We start from the raw sequence: 16882 nt of genomic DNA on the forward strand, positions 1-16882 counted from the left end.
AGTTAAGCAATAGTGCTATAGTGTGGCCTACTAACTGTATTTTTCTGGCCATAGAGCTAATAAGAGGATTAATAAAAAAAGCCAAATTGCAGACTGCTTTTAAAGAAGTGAAATTTTCAGTCACATAAAAGAATTGCAAAAAGTAAAGCAAAGCAGTGCCTAAGTGAGATTCTTAGCTCATTAGCTGTTGTGGACAGGAAAACATGAATTATAGAAGGTCATGCACTGTAACTTGTGTAATTACAATAGATGATTCTTAGAATTTTGAAAATATACTGTATTTGGTTATGCTTTAAATATGTCCTTTTCTGTTAGATACAGTTAACCCTAAATTAATATATACCATATGGTACCTAAAAAATGTTGATTGAGCATTTACAGTGAAAAATAACTGGATGAGATTTATAGATAATGCAGTAATCCGATTTGGTGCTTTCTCTCAAGGAACTTACATTTTACAGAAGAGACAGTTATGTGCAGTATTAGGACAGAAGCTGAGGGAAAAAATTGCTTTGGGGACCCTGAAGGTGGAAGAACTAATCCCAAAGAGAGATGAGAGGAGGCTTTCTTAGGACGAGGTAGCATTTGAACCTTAGTAAAAATGGAGGGGGTTCTAATAGGTGAGATGGGTTGTAACCATAAACAATGGTATAGAGTTTGGAAAATCTAGATGAAGTTTGTGTCCTAGAGAGATAATGTGTTTGGTGAAGAAGGGAAGGTTCAGTCGGTCACAGAAGAAACACTGAAATGTTAATGTTGTTTCAAGTGGCCCTCTGTTATAAAATAAATTCAAAATTTTTAGCATAAAATTATGCTGTCATCCCTGACACCTGCCAGATTTAATTTAGGCCTTTATGTATTTATGTATATTTCCAAAGATGCTGGCATAACTAAATGTACATCACAGATACTAACAGAGAAGCTTCATGAATATGAACTAAGATTATCCTTTCTGGGAAATCCTGGGTATGGGACTATCATAAGATTTTGAATAGCATATAGTCACTAAAATCTAACTGAAAAAAAAAAAAAAGAACTTGTTATTTTCAGGTGCACAAAAATCCTAGGGAATCATCTCATCAGAATCACTAAGAAAGTCCTATCTATACCAGAAGCTCAGGACCACAAAACTGGACCCCAATAGATAGAGTGAAAAGTTCCTTGATCAGTCTGTACATTAATCAGATGTACACACATTTATATACTGTGAAGATTGTATTAGTGTCCCTCCTTCCTCACTATTGTGGCACTTAGCTACTAAAATCAGTGTTAGGCCAAACAAAAAAAGTGCTTCTAGATGCACATCAAAAAACGTTTAGTAGGCCAGCAGATGAGATTTGTAATGAGTAGATTCTGAGAAATAAAACGGATGCAGGTAAAGTTCCTAAAACTCAGAATTTTCTATTTAAATTTCTCACATGTATTTTATACTATCTGCATATAGTTAAATGACACCTATTAAAATGTCACTGAAGTTAGTGGTAGCATCAGGATAAATGTATACTTGATTTATATGTTTATTTTATAATAATGTATATAAGCAATATATGTTTATTACCACGCTCTGATAAATGCAAAAAGGTACAAGGAAAGAATCAAGAGATTATTTAGAATCCTACTACTCTGGGGCGCCTGGGTGGCGCAGTCGGTTGGGCGTCCGACTTCAGCCAGGTCACGATCTCGCGGTCCGTGAGTTCGAGCCCCGCGTCGGGCTCTGGGCTGATGGCTCGGAGCCTGGAGCCTGTTTCCGATTCTGTGTCTCCCTCTCTCTCTCTCTGCCCCTCCCCTGTTCATGCTCTGTCTCTCTCTGTCCCAAAAATAAATAAACGTTGAAAAAAAATTAAAAAAAAAAAAAAAGAATCCTACTACTCTAAAATAACCAGTATTAAAATTAAAATTTCGTAATTTTCGACATTCATTGATGCCACAATACAAAAAGAAGGATGGGTAGCAGGAAGGATATGTGGACACAAAAATAATTATAAGAATTGGATCAGATTTTACCTATTATTGTTACAGTACCATATACTTTACTAAGTTAATTTGAGTTTAACCAAAGAAAAAAGAAGCTGAATCAAAATGGAAGAAGTTACCAAACTGCAAGATTAGGGTTTCATGACACAATATAGTTGTTGAAAGATCCTTCAAGAAAAAAAAAAAAAAAGATTAAAAGATTTGAAAGATTATTAAAAACTTAGAAGTATTTTCATTTTAATTGAATATTCATTGTACAGTATTAATAAATGCCCTGAAATAAAGATCTTTTAATTTGCTTTTTTTATACTTACTCCCACCTCATTTCCTTTCTACCTACCCATTTTTAATACAGATACTATTTTTTGTTTTGTCAGAGATTTTAATATTTATATTTATTCTTTAACCACATTTTCTTAGCTGTTTAATCTTAATTTTTGTATTTAATCAATTTGAGGTTTACCATTGTGCATCATTTTTATTATTTATTTCAGTTCATCTCTTTTTAACTTGATTTCATCTTCATTTGGCTTTCCTTTCCTTTCCTTTCCTTTCCTTTCCTTTCCTTTCCTTTCCTTTCCTTTCCTTCCCTTCCCTTCCCTTCCCTTCCCTTCCCTTCCCTTCCCTTCCCTTCCCTTCCCTTCCCTTCCCTTCCCTGTTCATATGACCCCAATGGAGTAAATCCTCACTTTTATTATCTGAAATGTCTGGTTATTGCCTTTCTCTTTTGAGTTTTTTGTAATGTTTATTTATTTTTAAGAGAGAGAGAGAGAGAGAGAGAGCAGGGTGGGGGAGCAGAGAGAGAAGGGGACAGAGGATCTGAAGCAGGTTCTGTGCTGACAACCTGATGCGGGGCTTAAACTCATGAACCCTGAGATCATGACCAGAGCCAAAGTCTTATGCTTAACCGACTGAGCCACCCAGGCACCCCTATTGTTTTTCTCTTTTAAAGGGAACCTGGCTGGGTATATTTGTGGATAATACCATTTCCCCCTCACCAGTCTTTGGAGGCATTGAACCACTGTGTTCTGACCACAGAACAGATGTCTGAAGGTAGTCTAATTTTTTTCCTTATGGGTGACTTGATTTTCCAACAGGAGGCCTGAACAATACATGCTTCCTCTGTGAATTTCAACGTTAACCAGGGTTTACTTCAATGTAAAAGTAATGTCCTAGAGTATGGCACTCCTTTTTAAATACAAAGTCTGTTTTCTCTTCCTTGGTTCCTACCTGCTCTTTTTTTTTTTTTTTTTTTTATTTACTTCTGAAGTTAAACAGCTATGGGATGTTTTGATATTGACTGTTTTGAATTATTTTTTGTTATCATATGTATAACCTATGCTTTCACCATATAGACTCAATTACTTAATGTCGTAACACTATTTCTGTATTCTATTTCTGAATACCTTATCTCTTAATATTGTATTGGTTGGCTAGATTTGCCATAATAAAATACCACAGGCTGGGTGGCTTAAACCTATTAAAAACTTATTTTCTCATAGGTCTGGTGACTAGAAAACCCAAGACCAAGGACCAGCAGGCTGCAGTTTCTAGTAGGGGTTTTCTTCTTGGCTTGCAGACAGATGCCTTCTCACTGTGCCTCACATGGTAGAATGAAAGGGCAAGCAAGCTTTTCATAAGAGCACTAATCCCATCACAGAGGCTTCAACCTTATGGCCTCATCTAAACTTAATCAGCTTCCAAAGACCCCATCTCCAGATACCATCACATTGAGGTTTAGGGCTTAAATATGAATTTTAGGGGGACACAAACATTCAGTCCATAACAAGTATATTGAGCCCTCAATTTCAGGGTACAAGTGAAGTACAGGTTACATTGTTTTATATGGCATTTATATTTATCATCTTCTTCCTAATTACTTTATTCTTTTTTTCTTTATCCCTTCACAGCGATTGTCTCAAGCTTTTCTTTCATGCCATTAATTTGATTTCTCTCCATGTCTGTTTTGTTCTTTGTTTTTTTTTTTCCAGTGTGTTTATTAGATTTATGTTTTTGCTCAATACATTCCCTTAGCTCTACTTTCTTTTTTTATCATTATACTTTTTCATGCATAATTTTTCTTTATATATATATTTCATTGAATTCAAATTGTCACCAATGTCTAATCCAATTCTGGTATTGCAGGGAGCTCCTTTGCAGAATTTGTTTCTGTTCCTTTGGTTATGTTTGTTCCAGGCAAGGTTTGAAGAGTTGCCAGCTCATTTATTTTTCATCTTGTTCTTAATGTGAGTTGCTGAGTTCAGATTAACTACGTGTTCTGACACAGTTTTAGCAATTGTTTTTGACTCCTCATCTAGCTAGTCTGGCTGGACCAATAGATATGGTCCTGGTTTTCCAAGTTTGTGACATAATATCATTTTCCTTTCTTTATTAGATTGTTACTGATGAAATCATGGGTTTTTAGAATATTTTAACTTTTTCCTTCTCTGCTTACTTATGAACTGAAGGAGATCCCATTTGCGAGTCAGCTTTATTTTTTTTTAAATCTTTACCCAGCATCTCCAAGGCCATGGAACTAAAGAGCAGTTATTGCGGGGACAAAATTTTCCAAGAGAAGACTCCAAGAGAGAGCAAGAAGAAAACTCTTATATATGGAGGTAAGTTAATAATGCTTAAGAGAAAGAAATAAATTCAAGTTCTTTTTAAAGAACTTGGTATGAAGAGCGGAGTTTGCATTTTACCTAGATGCATTCTGCAGACTTTAGAAAACAATAGTAAATGGCCAACTAGGAGGATTTCAGTTGTGATGGTGACTGCTGATGCATTACATTTCTGCCCATGACAGAAGCATGAGTAAATAAGAAAGCGATGTTTGTTTGATAAGGTGTATGTGGAAGACTCCAACACATTTTATACAGAAAAATGTATATATGTTAATAATCCATAATAAACTATATGAGCATTATCTTGAGGAAATGAGCTCAATTATTAAAAGAAGTGACATTTATGAACTATGTAAATTGATATCCAATTAACTTGCTGCAGCTCTCTTATTAAATGCCAATTAAGTGTATTAACCTTCTTTACAATTTCATATATCAATACGAATTTAACTGTACCTTTATTGCCATTGTAATTTTGAATTAATTGCATAGCAAGATGATTTATCTTTTGCATAATTATGAAGCCTTACCCTCTGTTCTTCAAAAAAATAAAATTGATAGTTTTATAAACTCTGAAGGTACGCCCCCAAGATGTCACTTATTACTTAGCTTTGGATAAATCTTTGTTTTGAAGTAAAATGCAGATTGCACATGGTTTGTGGTAGCTGGATAGTGATTTTAGTCCTTTATTTGAAATAAAATATGAAGCAACTACATAATGCACCTGAAAGGCATTATTAGGTCTACAAATTGTTTTCTCTTATGATTTTTGTTAGCATCTTTATAGACAGATTTTTCTGGCAACTGAGAGCTTTCTTAATCAAACAGGATGCAAAATAATCTATTAGAAAATAGGTATCTTAGATCATTATGGTGAGACATGTTTTATTTTGCTTCCACAATCCCCTGAATATCTAGCATGGTTACAGACATTTACCGAGTTTGAAGTAGTTGAAAAGATCATGGGTTTTGAGGTCAAATAATTTGGGGTTCGGTTTCTCTCCCAGTTTCTATTTCTGGTCATAGAAATCAGTGACATTTATGGCTTTTAGCCTATTCACTCATTAGTAAAATGTGGATGGTAACAATTCCTGCATATGTTTATACTGAATATTATATCTAAGTAAATGCATATACACACAAAAACATTACTATGAGTAATATGCATGGGAGTCTATACTCAGTAAAAGCTAGCTTTTATTACTACCTTTTCTGATTTTTGATTTTTGAAACAATTTCATTGCTTTGTATATACCATGAGCCTACTGCCAAATAAGTTTATATATGATTTATGAATGAGGTGGACCTCAGGGCATCTCTTAGTCTTGAAAGAAGGAAATAAAACTTTGCATGCATATGAAAGACAAATTGGGGTATATGCAGGACTATTGTGTCATTTATCTCATTGAAATTACACTGAAATGTTTACTGGCTAACTCTATATTTATACAACGAGAACTTCTTACACATATATTTACTTACGGTTCAAAAGTCTGTGCACTGATGAATCTAAATCCAAATTATTGAGAGCAGGGTTGCTAGAAAATCAGTCCTGACTCCATGCTAACTGGCAGCCCTTCCGTGGAGTCATGCGAGTATTTTGGCTGTGGTGCCTTTTGTTTTCTGCTTTAGCATCACACCGTTCAGTGCTCGGCAAATGTGGCCTATTCGTCACTACATTGCTGTGTGATGTTCACATGTACCTTTCAGGTGCCAAGGTATAACTTCTATGGGCTGTTTTCATGCACTCTGCCCTGTGCTATTTCCCTCATCCCCCCCATCCCTCACATTGTCTCCGTGTGGAAAGACCAAGTGAAAGTCAGACGGCTTCCCTTTCCTCTCCGTTCCTTGCTTAAGCAGCGATGATCTCTTCCCTGCTTGGCATTGTCACTTGTTTCTTTGCTAATCTGTGCCCGTTTAAGTCTTCTGTAAAACCTCCAATAAAGTCACCCATAAAGCCATCAGATGTCAGGTACAATAATAAATGTCTGTGGAAACAAAAATCACCCTAATGAAATAGAAGGAAACCTAAAGTCCTTGCCCATGTGCTTCCAATTAAAAATGTTTCCTCTGGCTTGTCATTATTTATAGCATTGTTAATGATGGAATTCACACTGAAATAAATGTCTTTCTTGTTGGTGATTATTCATGAGGCCCATGTGCCTATAAGTACCTCAAACAGAACATTCTCTATGGAGGTTTGAGATTGAGGGTCGCTGGGAATTGGTGTAGAAGGCCGAGAAAGGATTTCACCTGCAGCTGCACAATAGTCTCATTGAGGTCTGGATCTGACTGATAAGGATGAACAATTGTGACCACCGGATAAATTTATGGAAATTAGTTGAACAATTCCAGTGTGGCTCTGGAGTATCAGAATTACAATTTGTACAGATGGTGATTCTTCACAGTCAACTAAGCAACAAAAATAAAGCTCCTGCTACTTGTCAGAAAACCAGCACTTGGATAAAAAGTTCTTGTAGCACCCATAGCCCGCATGGCAGGGAGGTAGAAGGCACAAGCCTGACTTGAAAGCTGCCAGCTTTTCTTTTCTAGAATTTGATAGCATACTGTCCTATTTTATTTCTTTTTTAAAGTACTTATGTGTTTGGGAGTGGGGGAGGAGCAGAGATAGAGAATCCCAAGCAGGCTCCGTGCTGTCAGCACAGAGCCTGATGTGGGGCTCAATCTTGAGAACTGTGAGATCATGACCTGAGCTGAAACCAAGAGTCATACGCTCAGCTCAACCAATTGAGGCACTCAGGCATCCCCTATTTGTTTTTCCCAGAGTTCTCAATTTAGAAAGGGATTTCAAGGTCTCTCCCCATTTAATAACTAACTGCAAAAGACTCCCATGAAAAGAGAAGGATGGGATCAGTCGTAATGATAAGCTTTTATCCATTGTCTACTCTTAAGGCATTTTACATATTCATAGTTCACAAAATAGCTCTGCAGTGTAGGCATTTTTTAGAGTGATTTTACATATGAGAAAACTAGACCTGAGAGACTAATCATTGAGTAAGCTATTATCTAAACAGACCCGTTTGTCTCTTGAGCTCATATTCCTTGCGCTACACTATCCTACTGGTGAGTTAATTGACTAATCTATGAGTTCATCTTTTCCACATCATTACAGGTCTCATTCCTATGAATATATATCCCGAAATCCCCACAATTTTCTTGCATAATTACTTTAATATCTTCTGGAGTCTGTATAAGTTTAGTCACTCAGAAGTATCTCCTGTGTTGTCAGGAAGATATTGTTGCTTTTGTATTCTTTGTGTCTTCTAATTATCTGGTTTTGAAGGATTCCACCTGGTAACTTAATTCTAGTGGAATTAATGTGGAGGGAATACATGAATGCCACAGTGATTGAACCTCATCTGCTACGTCTGACAGTGCGTGCATGGTGTGGAGTGGTAGGAGTAAGATAAACATTCACCATCTCAGATACTTTAACTCTCTTCTACATTTCCCTTTTACTTTTTTCTACACTTTCTTTGGTTTTCTTCCCCCAAGGAGAGCATGGACAGATATAAGTAAGCAGTCCCCTAAGTCACGATATATTGAGAAATAATTGTAACAATGGTGATTGTGCCAGCAAGAAGTTTTAATTTAGGTAAATATTGTACTTAATATTTCATTCAAACATCCCTTAAAACACTGTATCTTTTTTTAAAAATTAACATTGTTTCCTTGAAGTTGCTAAAAACTGCCCAATTTATGCTGCAATATTCATTCAAAGATTCTAGTCTTCTCTCTTACTTTTCATTGGTTTTGATTCTTTATATAGCACTTCAATTTGTAAGCCCCTTAAATGGTTCTTAAAAGTTTTCGTTACTTACAATCATGCCATATCCAGCAGCATGTTCCACGTTTCCCAACAATGGTTCCAGTGTATCTGGGGTTTCGTGTACTGCTGTAACCTACTAAAGTTCTTGTGTATCTTGCCAAGGTCATAAACAAATGCTTTCTTTCTCTCTTCAAAAAAACTTTTTTAATGTTTATTTATTTTTGAGAGAGAGAGAGAGACAGAGTGCGAGCAAGGGAAGAACAGCAGAGAGAGAGAGAGGGAGACACAGAATCCAAAAAAGTCTCCAGGCTCTGCGCTGACAGCACAGGGCTCGAACTCATGAACCGCAAGGTCATGACCTGAGCCGAAGTCAGGGACTTAAATGACTGGGTCACCCAGGCGCCCCCTCTTTCTCTTTTTTTTAATGTTTATTTATTTTAGAGAGAGAGAGAGAGAGAGAGAGAGAGAGAGAGAGAGAACAAGTGGGATAGGGGCAGAGAGAGAGAGAGGGAAAGAGAGAGAATCCCAAGCAGGCTCCCTTCTGTCAGTACAGAGTCTGTCTCGGGGCTTGAACTTATGAGCTGTGAGATCATGACCTGAGTCGAAACCAAGAGTCAGCCACTTAACCAGCTGAGCCACCCAGGTGCACCACTTTGTTTTTCTTTTATCAAAGCTTTTGTCTACTGCAAGAAACCATTGCTGATTCTGTGGGATGGCTTAACAGAACTTGGTTTTTTTTAGATTTAAGGCCACCACCTTTCTTTTCGAAAACTTATTTTCTCTCCCCATTGAATGATCCAATCACTTCTGTCTTGCTTAGTTTGCTATTTTAACACATTTTTGGATTCTAGGCTTCCTACATTTACAGACATATAATGGAGTCAGGGGACTAAGTCCAGGAGATAAATTTGTCATCATAGTAAAGGTGACTGGTAAAACCTCCTCCCACACTTTTCCTAAAGATTAGGGTAAGGTTTTATAGTTTTCATCAAAGTCTTAAGGGGCTTATGACCCAAAATAGGACAAAATGATCTTTTATGCAGATATTTAGGTATGTTAGAAATAGGTATTCACTTAACATTTAATAGTGAAAACCATAAAGCTTTCAGACGGTAGGTTAGGAGAATATTCTCATAACTTGGCGTAGGTACATTTTTCTTAAACAGAACACTAGTTAAAAAATGGATGTCATTAGAATTCAGAATTCCATTTGATCAAAAGACACCATGAAGAGAAAGAAAATGCAAAGCAGGAAAGGATGTTTGCAATACATATATCTGACAAAGGACTTATATCTGGAATACATAAATAAGTCCTAGCAAAGCAATAAGTAAAGGACAAACAGTTTCGTGGAAAAAAACATAACAAAAAAGGAGCAATTCACAAAAGAATATATCTAAATGATCGTAATAAACATGTGTAAAGTTTGAAAAACTCATTCTTCATTAAATTAAAATCACAATGAGATCAATGAGATATTACCTTTACTCACCATAATGGTTGAAAATAAAAAAAAAAAAAAAGAAAGAAAAGACAGTACCACATGCTGAGTAGATGTTGAGCAAATGCAAATTATACTAATGGAAATATCATTACAAACACCTTGCCCAGTGCAGAGTCTCCTAAAACAACACATGTATCCTAACATTCTGTACACACATATGAATAGTGATGCTGTCTTATAGTGTGTGTGTGTGTGTGTGTGTGTATGTGTCAATAGATCTGTCCATATTTGTGCATCAGAAGAAATGGAAAGGAATGCATACAGTAGCTTTGTTCACAGTAGCTTAAATTGGGCTAAAATGTTCGAATGTTCCTCATCAACAGATGGGATGAATAAACCGTGGTACTTGTAGGCAGTGAAATCCTACGCATTAATGAAAACAACAAACTACTGGTATTGGCAAAAACCTAGATGAATCACACACATATGATTATAAGTGACGGAAATCACTCACAAAAGAGTACATACTGATGTCAATATATATTGCTATAAAAGAGGAAAAATAATCTACAGTGATAAAAGTCACAATAGTGGTTATTTTCCTGTGGGTGGGTAATGACTCTGAAGGGGAGTGAGGCGGGTTGCTGGGCTGCTGATAATGTTCTACATCTTAACCTGGGTGGAAGTTATTTGAGTTTGTTTGCATGGGTACATTTTGTACAAATGAATCAAGTTGTACAGGAGATGGTTGTGTACTTTATGCATTATATCTTAATACAATAAAGTGATAAAATACCCCAAACTCGATACACAATGATCATATCTAACAAGGAGTATATGAAAGTACCCAAAGGAAGAACACTTTCCTGAGTTTTGTATTTGCCCCATGGACAGAGCCAGATTAAATATGGCCGAAGAAACTCTTCTAGTTATAGCTTGTAGATACCATTGTGAGAAAAACAGTACACTCATTCTGGCTCATTCTGCCATTTATTTACTTATTGGCTGTTACTAATTTTCCTGACATGTAAAATTGTGTAGTGATATCTATTTTATAGAATTATTTGGGAGATTTAATAAAATATTTCAGTGGAAGTGTTTATCATGGTGCCTGTCAGGTAGCACTCACGTGTGTTAGATATTGTTACTATCATTATTACCATTATGTTTATTAACATTATTATTATACACCCCAGCTGATTTTGCCCAATATATATTTTAGAGGTCTATATTTTTCATGTTTATTTATTTATTTTCAGAGAGAGAGTGTGTGTGTGAATCAGATGGGGAGGGGCAGAAAGAGTTGAAGAGAGAAAATCTCAAGCAGGCTTCACCCTGTCAGTGTAGAGCCTGATGCAGGTTTCGAACTAAGGAACCATGAGATCATGACCTGAGTCAAAATCAAGAGTCAGATGCTTAACCAACTGAGCCACCCAGCTGCCCCAGTATTTTTAATTTTAAAAAATGGTACTATTTTCTTGGCTTTCCCTCTATTTATTACACATTTCCATTTAAATGTCTTTGGAGAAACAATTAGAAAACTATTTTGTCTTCTGCAAAATGTAGGTATAATGAAACAAAATATCTTATAAATATTTCTTTTTCTTTAATTTTTTTTAAATGTTTATATTTGAGAGAGAGAAAGAGAGACAGTGCATGAGCAAGGGAGGGGCAGAGAGAGAGATGGAGACATAATCTGAAGCAGGCTCCAGGCTCTGAGCTGTCAGCATAGAGCCCGGAGCGGGGATCAAATCCACAAGCCGTGAGATCATGACCTGAGCGGAAGTCGGACGCTTAACCGACTGAGCCACCCAGGTGCCCCACTTATAAACGTTTCTTTATACAAATACATACACATACATTTCTTACCAAGAAAACAGCTTTATTTTTGTATTAATTCCTTTAACAATGTAAGCATCCTTGGACTAGTATCAAACAATTGTTTAGAATAACCCACCAATTGTAGTAATATTACCTATTTGGAACATTTTTAATGTCATGATGACCAATTCAAATGTATACTCTACAAGCCTGACCCTATTTTAGTGTACCTTTTGATTATATTAGTGCCCTCTTTGAGAGCAAAGCAAGACAATAGCTCCTGAGTAGAAACGTAATGCATCTTGTATACCCTTTCTGAGAAGGCAACAATGAGACAAATGTTCCAAGTGTCAAATAGAAGGGATTCCTCAATAGGTTCTTTTCTTTGAAATAGACTTACTTACAGAGTTCTGTTTTTAAAGCAAGCTGTGATCTCTACACAAACTTGCAGGCCAAACTCATTGTAGTCCACTCTTGCATTAGACCGTGAATTAGCCTACAACACATAAATATTAGTGTTGTTAATCATTTAAATAACTCCATCATCTCCTCTTATCAAAGCCTCTAGTTATCCGAAGGTTTTGTTAGTAATGGCTTGGATGATGATTTTTCTTTCTGGAGAAAAGTCAAAGACATTGAAAGTGAATATTTCATGTAACTTCCAGAGATCTGTGTTGTTTGCAGTATTTTTGTATTAGAGGAGGTGGAAATGTTCTCCAAAATAAATACATTATGTAGTGGGCAATGAAGGGGTAAAGCCACTTTTCTTTTGTAATCACGGTTTTTTCCAAAGTCATATAGTCCCTACAGATGAGATAATAAAGTAACTCCACATTGGTTCCTTCAGTTCCCTGGAGTTTAAAGTGTATTAATGGCTATTAGATTCAGAATAAATAAACTGGATGGAAAAATCATTATTTGAGGTCTATTTTCCAAATATCAATTTGGTTCCTAAGCACTCCAATAACTTACCCTTAATTTCCAGCTTGAAGCTTCTGAGGAAAAAAGTTGAAATTTGGGGCATCGTTTATTTTTCCCCTTTTATAATAATGGGATGTGAATTCATCGGCTGAGTTCATTGAATTTGGCATTAGAAGCTGAGTCATCTCTTAAGAAAACACATATTTTACATATTGAATTTCATCCTTTGGGTGATAACAAACAATAAAAAATGCATTGATAACGATAAAAAATAATAAATTGAATTAATTGGAATGGTGGGATGAATAGACGCTTTCTTTTTCTGTTGTTGGTGAGTTCAGTAGTATCACGTAAACCCCAGTTCTCTCTACTAAGATTTAACATTGAGAATTAGTGAGCAGAACTGTTAAACAGAATTATGTCTTTCCTTGGCTACATGTTTAAATTTCCTTGTTTCCAGTTTGCATATACTGGGATCTTTCTGTTTCACAGCATCACAAACAGGAGAGGTCAAACATGGCAGATCACAGTATCAGGATCTGTAGGGCAGTATGTATGATCTGCATGCATGCAAGTACGTGGATCTTAGGGGAGACCTGCTGAAATAATTCATTTTTTTATCATTAAAGTTCCTTTACATAGAAATAGAAGCAGTTAATTGGCAAGAGTGACAAAAAGATAAATTGCATCACACAAAAAGAGCAGACCAATAATTCATACTCACAGTCCAAGGTCTTGTAAACTGCTCCAAATATTCACCAAAGGTTAAGTTTCTACATTCAACAAGTGTTACTGACCTCCTACCACTTGTGTGGCTTTCTCATGCAGTTTATTTTTCCTACCCAAATCTCCAGTTAGGGAAATCATGAGATTATTCACCTTTTAATTGCCTTCTTCTTTAAAAAATTAATAAATAAAGCTAATTAAAGCTAGTCTTTCTTTCCTTCTCTTACTCTCTCACTACCTGCTGCCCTCCCCTCTTTCCTTCCTTCTTCCTTCCTTCCCTTCCATGATGTTTGTAATTGCATAACTATTGAAAAACCTAGAAGAATTTAATAAGTACCCATACACCTCACCTTCCAAAGGCAATAAAAGTAATATTTTTATGTAGTGACTCCCCAAATTTCCTGTATGTATTAAAAGCTTGTTGAGTATAGAAATATGTGATAGTTGAATCATTATATATACAAATTTTTGGTGTTTCTTTTACTAAATATGCATTTTGGATTATATACTTATAGATAATTTCTAGGAGGTGCATTACTTTATCAGTTCCAAAATTTGGAATCATGGTTTACTGATGTTCCAAGTGATGCTTCAAGTATTTTGCCTTGTTTTGAGCCTAAGCATAAAAGCATGCTACTTTTTCTAAATGTATATACATTTAAGGCTGCACATTGTTCCGTAAGTGTAGATTTAACTCACTGGTAATATTGATCATCTTGGGCTGCTGTTAAATTAAAAATAAATTTTGTAGCAATTCAGGTGGAATATATATATTTCTCCTACTGTTACTGTATTTCTAAGTGCTTTCTCTCTCCATCTTCTTAACCAGATGTATTTTCTGAAACAGACCTGATATAGCACTTTCTAGGTGCCTCAAGTTACTTTAAAATTGGAGCATGCATTCTTCATAATTTAAATTTTTATGGCATCCCTTTCTTGCATCTTGGTTATTATTTTTATTATTTTATTTTATTTTTAATTATGATAAGTGTACTCTTTAGTCCCCATCACCTGTTTCTATACTCCCCAAAACAGTCCATAGATTAAATACAATCCCTATCAAAATATCAACAACATTTTTCACAGAATTAGGACAAACTGTCCTAAAATTTGTGTGGAACCATGAAAGACCTCAGATAGCCAAAGTAGTCTTGAAAACAGAAAACAAAACTGGAGGTATCACAATTCCAGATTTCAAGTTATATTACAAAGCAATAGCAATTAAAGCTGTATGTGTGGTACCTCTTGGGTATTTCTTGAAGAAAAAGAAAAATGGCCCTTCACTTCCAATAATATGAGACTACTGAAGATTTCTTAAACATACAATATATTTTCACATTGCCATATATTTATCAAATTCAGACTGTTTCATCATACACATTAAAAAAAAAAAAAAAAAACAGAACAAAACAAACCATGACCCTGTGCTCTCCCCAAACTTTACCCTTCCCACATACTGACAACGCAACACTGATATACAAACTCATTTTTCTCTTTAGTGGAATGCAATCAACTGTTGTTTATAGCCAAACTATACAGCTTTCTCGGAGTTGGCTATCTTGCCCAAATGCCCCTGGCAATTGGAGTAACTCCCATCTTTGGTCATGTGGTTATTATATGACGTTAATCCCGACACGTTTTGCTACAACCTAATTTACGCTTTTGAAGGTCAAGAACTGAGCCTTGCTTACTATGTATCAAGCATTGCAGTAAGACTTCCGGCTTTTATTGAATGAAAGAGTAAATTATTGTGATCAATATTTATATTTAAGACCCAGAACAAAAGCCTTTTACCTCTGCGTGTAGCAGGAGAATTGCTTTGGAGGGGTAAATTGATGAAAAACATCAAACTGGACTAAGCTCAAAGAAAATAAAGGACAATGATTTGAACAACTTGAAAACAATTTAGTTCACTTATTGAAATCTTTAAGAGAACAATAAACAGTGACTTTCTTGTATAAGGGGAAGGATCAAGGCAATGGTGAATGTGCTGGATATTAAGAGGTTAATGAAAAATCATGACCTACAGTTAAATGGCTGTAGTTCAGGTACTGTCTGAAGGTATCTAAACACTCCCAAATTCTCCAGCCATTATTGCTCATTTTTTTTTTAGCAAATTGCATTTTAAACAATGAATGGTGTTTATTTGAGCCCAGAGATTTTGTGGTGATAGATACCAGGTATTTTTTTTTTTTTAATATGAATTCACTTTAAAAAGTAAGACATTGAATTAGAATCTGTCTCCCTAGTACCTGTATTTTTCCGTTTTGAAATGCTTGTGATTACTTTCTTAGGGAAAAAAAATGTTACATTTAAGCAGAAATGAATAAAACTGGAGAGAAGAAAAATAGCCACAAGGTTAAAAAGTTAGGAAAAAGCTGAAGGGAAACCAACACAGCTGCCCAGAACCATGGAGAAAAGCCTTTTGGGGATCCATAATAAATGAACATAGGTGATTAAATTTAATTCAGTAGTTGATGGTTCCCAGGGGCCACGACTGGCTCTCAGTATATAAAATATATAACTCTGCGTTGGCTTAAACATCCGCTGCCAGGCTATAGGAAACACACTTAATTCCACCCCTAACCATCTTTCACATGAGAGGTAATTTATTAAAGACCTTACCCTTCCTTTTGGTATACAGTTCAGATTGCCTGTTTCTCTTCTATCATCATTGTATTATTTCCCAGAAATGGTGGTTTTGTCAGGGAAATTTCCAATGGCAAGGATGAGGCAGATGGCTTCATCATTCTTTTATGTTGTGGCCTTCTAGATGGACTGAGGATGGCCTTTTGCATATAAGCTAAACCTACATAAAAATAAGAAACATCATTCTTTCATTCAGCAACACTTTCTGAGCCCCTGCTAGGTGCCAGGCCATAGGAATATAGGGCTGAATTAAGGCAGCAGTGTACCCTAGGCAACTGTACATTTCAGACAGAAGAGACATAAAAAATAATTATAATAACTGTACTATAAAAGAAGTGCTCACTTCCCATGCCAGATTCTGAGCGACCAACCACAATGGTGCCCAGAAATCGGTGGGTGTGTTTGGTTTCATTTTGTGTGTTTGTTCATTGTTTGTTTTTATATAGATAAAGTGGTGAGAAATGGTTAAAGATTTTATACTGCCTAGGTAGTTTGGGAGCCTAAATTCAAAAGACATTGAGAGAGAAGGATATTTAACATACTGCTGATTGTCATGTTATGAAGAGAGGAGCAGGGCTGAAACATGACATGGTTGATGGAATCATACCTAATTCCTTGGGATTTAAATAGTTTTCATAGATGGCAGGGGACAATTAGCTATTCTCTGCAGAATGATTGATTGATCAATTGATAAGTGCCCAAATACTTGTCTTCCATATACTTTAACATTGGGCCATCTTTTTAGTTTTAAGACATAGGGTCAGGATTTCCAAACTGAGTTGTTGATCTATAACTAATGTTTTGCAGTCATGAAAATTGCATTGCATGATTGCAAATATCTGAATATAAAATGAGTTTAGTTCATCCGAGTGTGTCAAAATGGCTACATGTTTAAATTGCATAGATTAAGCTCCCCTTTCCCTTCCATGGTGG

This window comes from Leopardus geoffroyi, chromosome B3 (genome assembly GCF_018350155.1).
Source record: "Leopardus geoffroyi isolate Oge1 chromosome B3, O.geoffroyi_Oge1_pat1.0, whole genome shotgun sequence".
NCBI classification, from domain to species: domain Eukaryota; kingdom Metazoa; phylum Chordata; class Mammalia; order Carnivora; family Felidae; genus Leopardus; species Leopardus geoffroyi.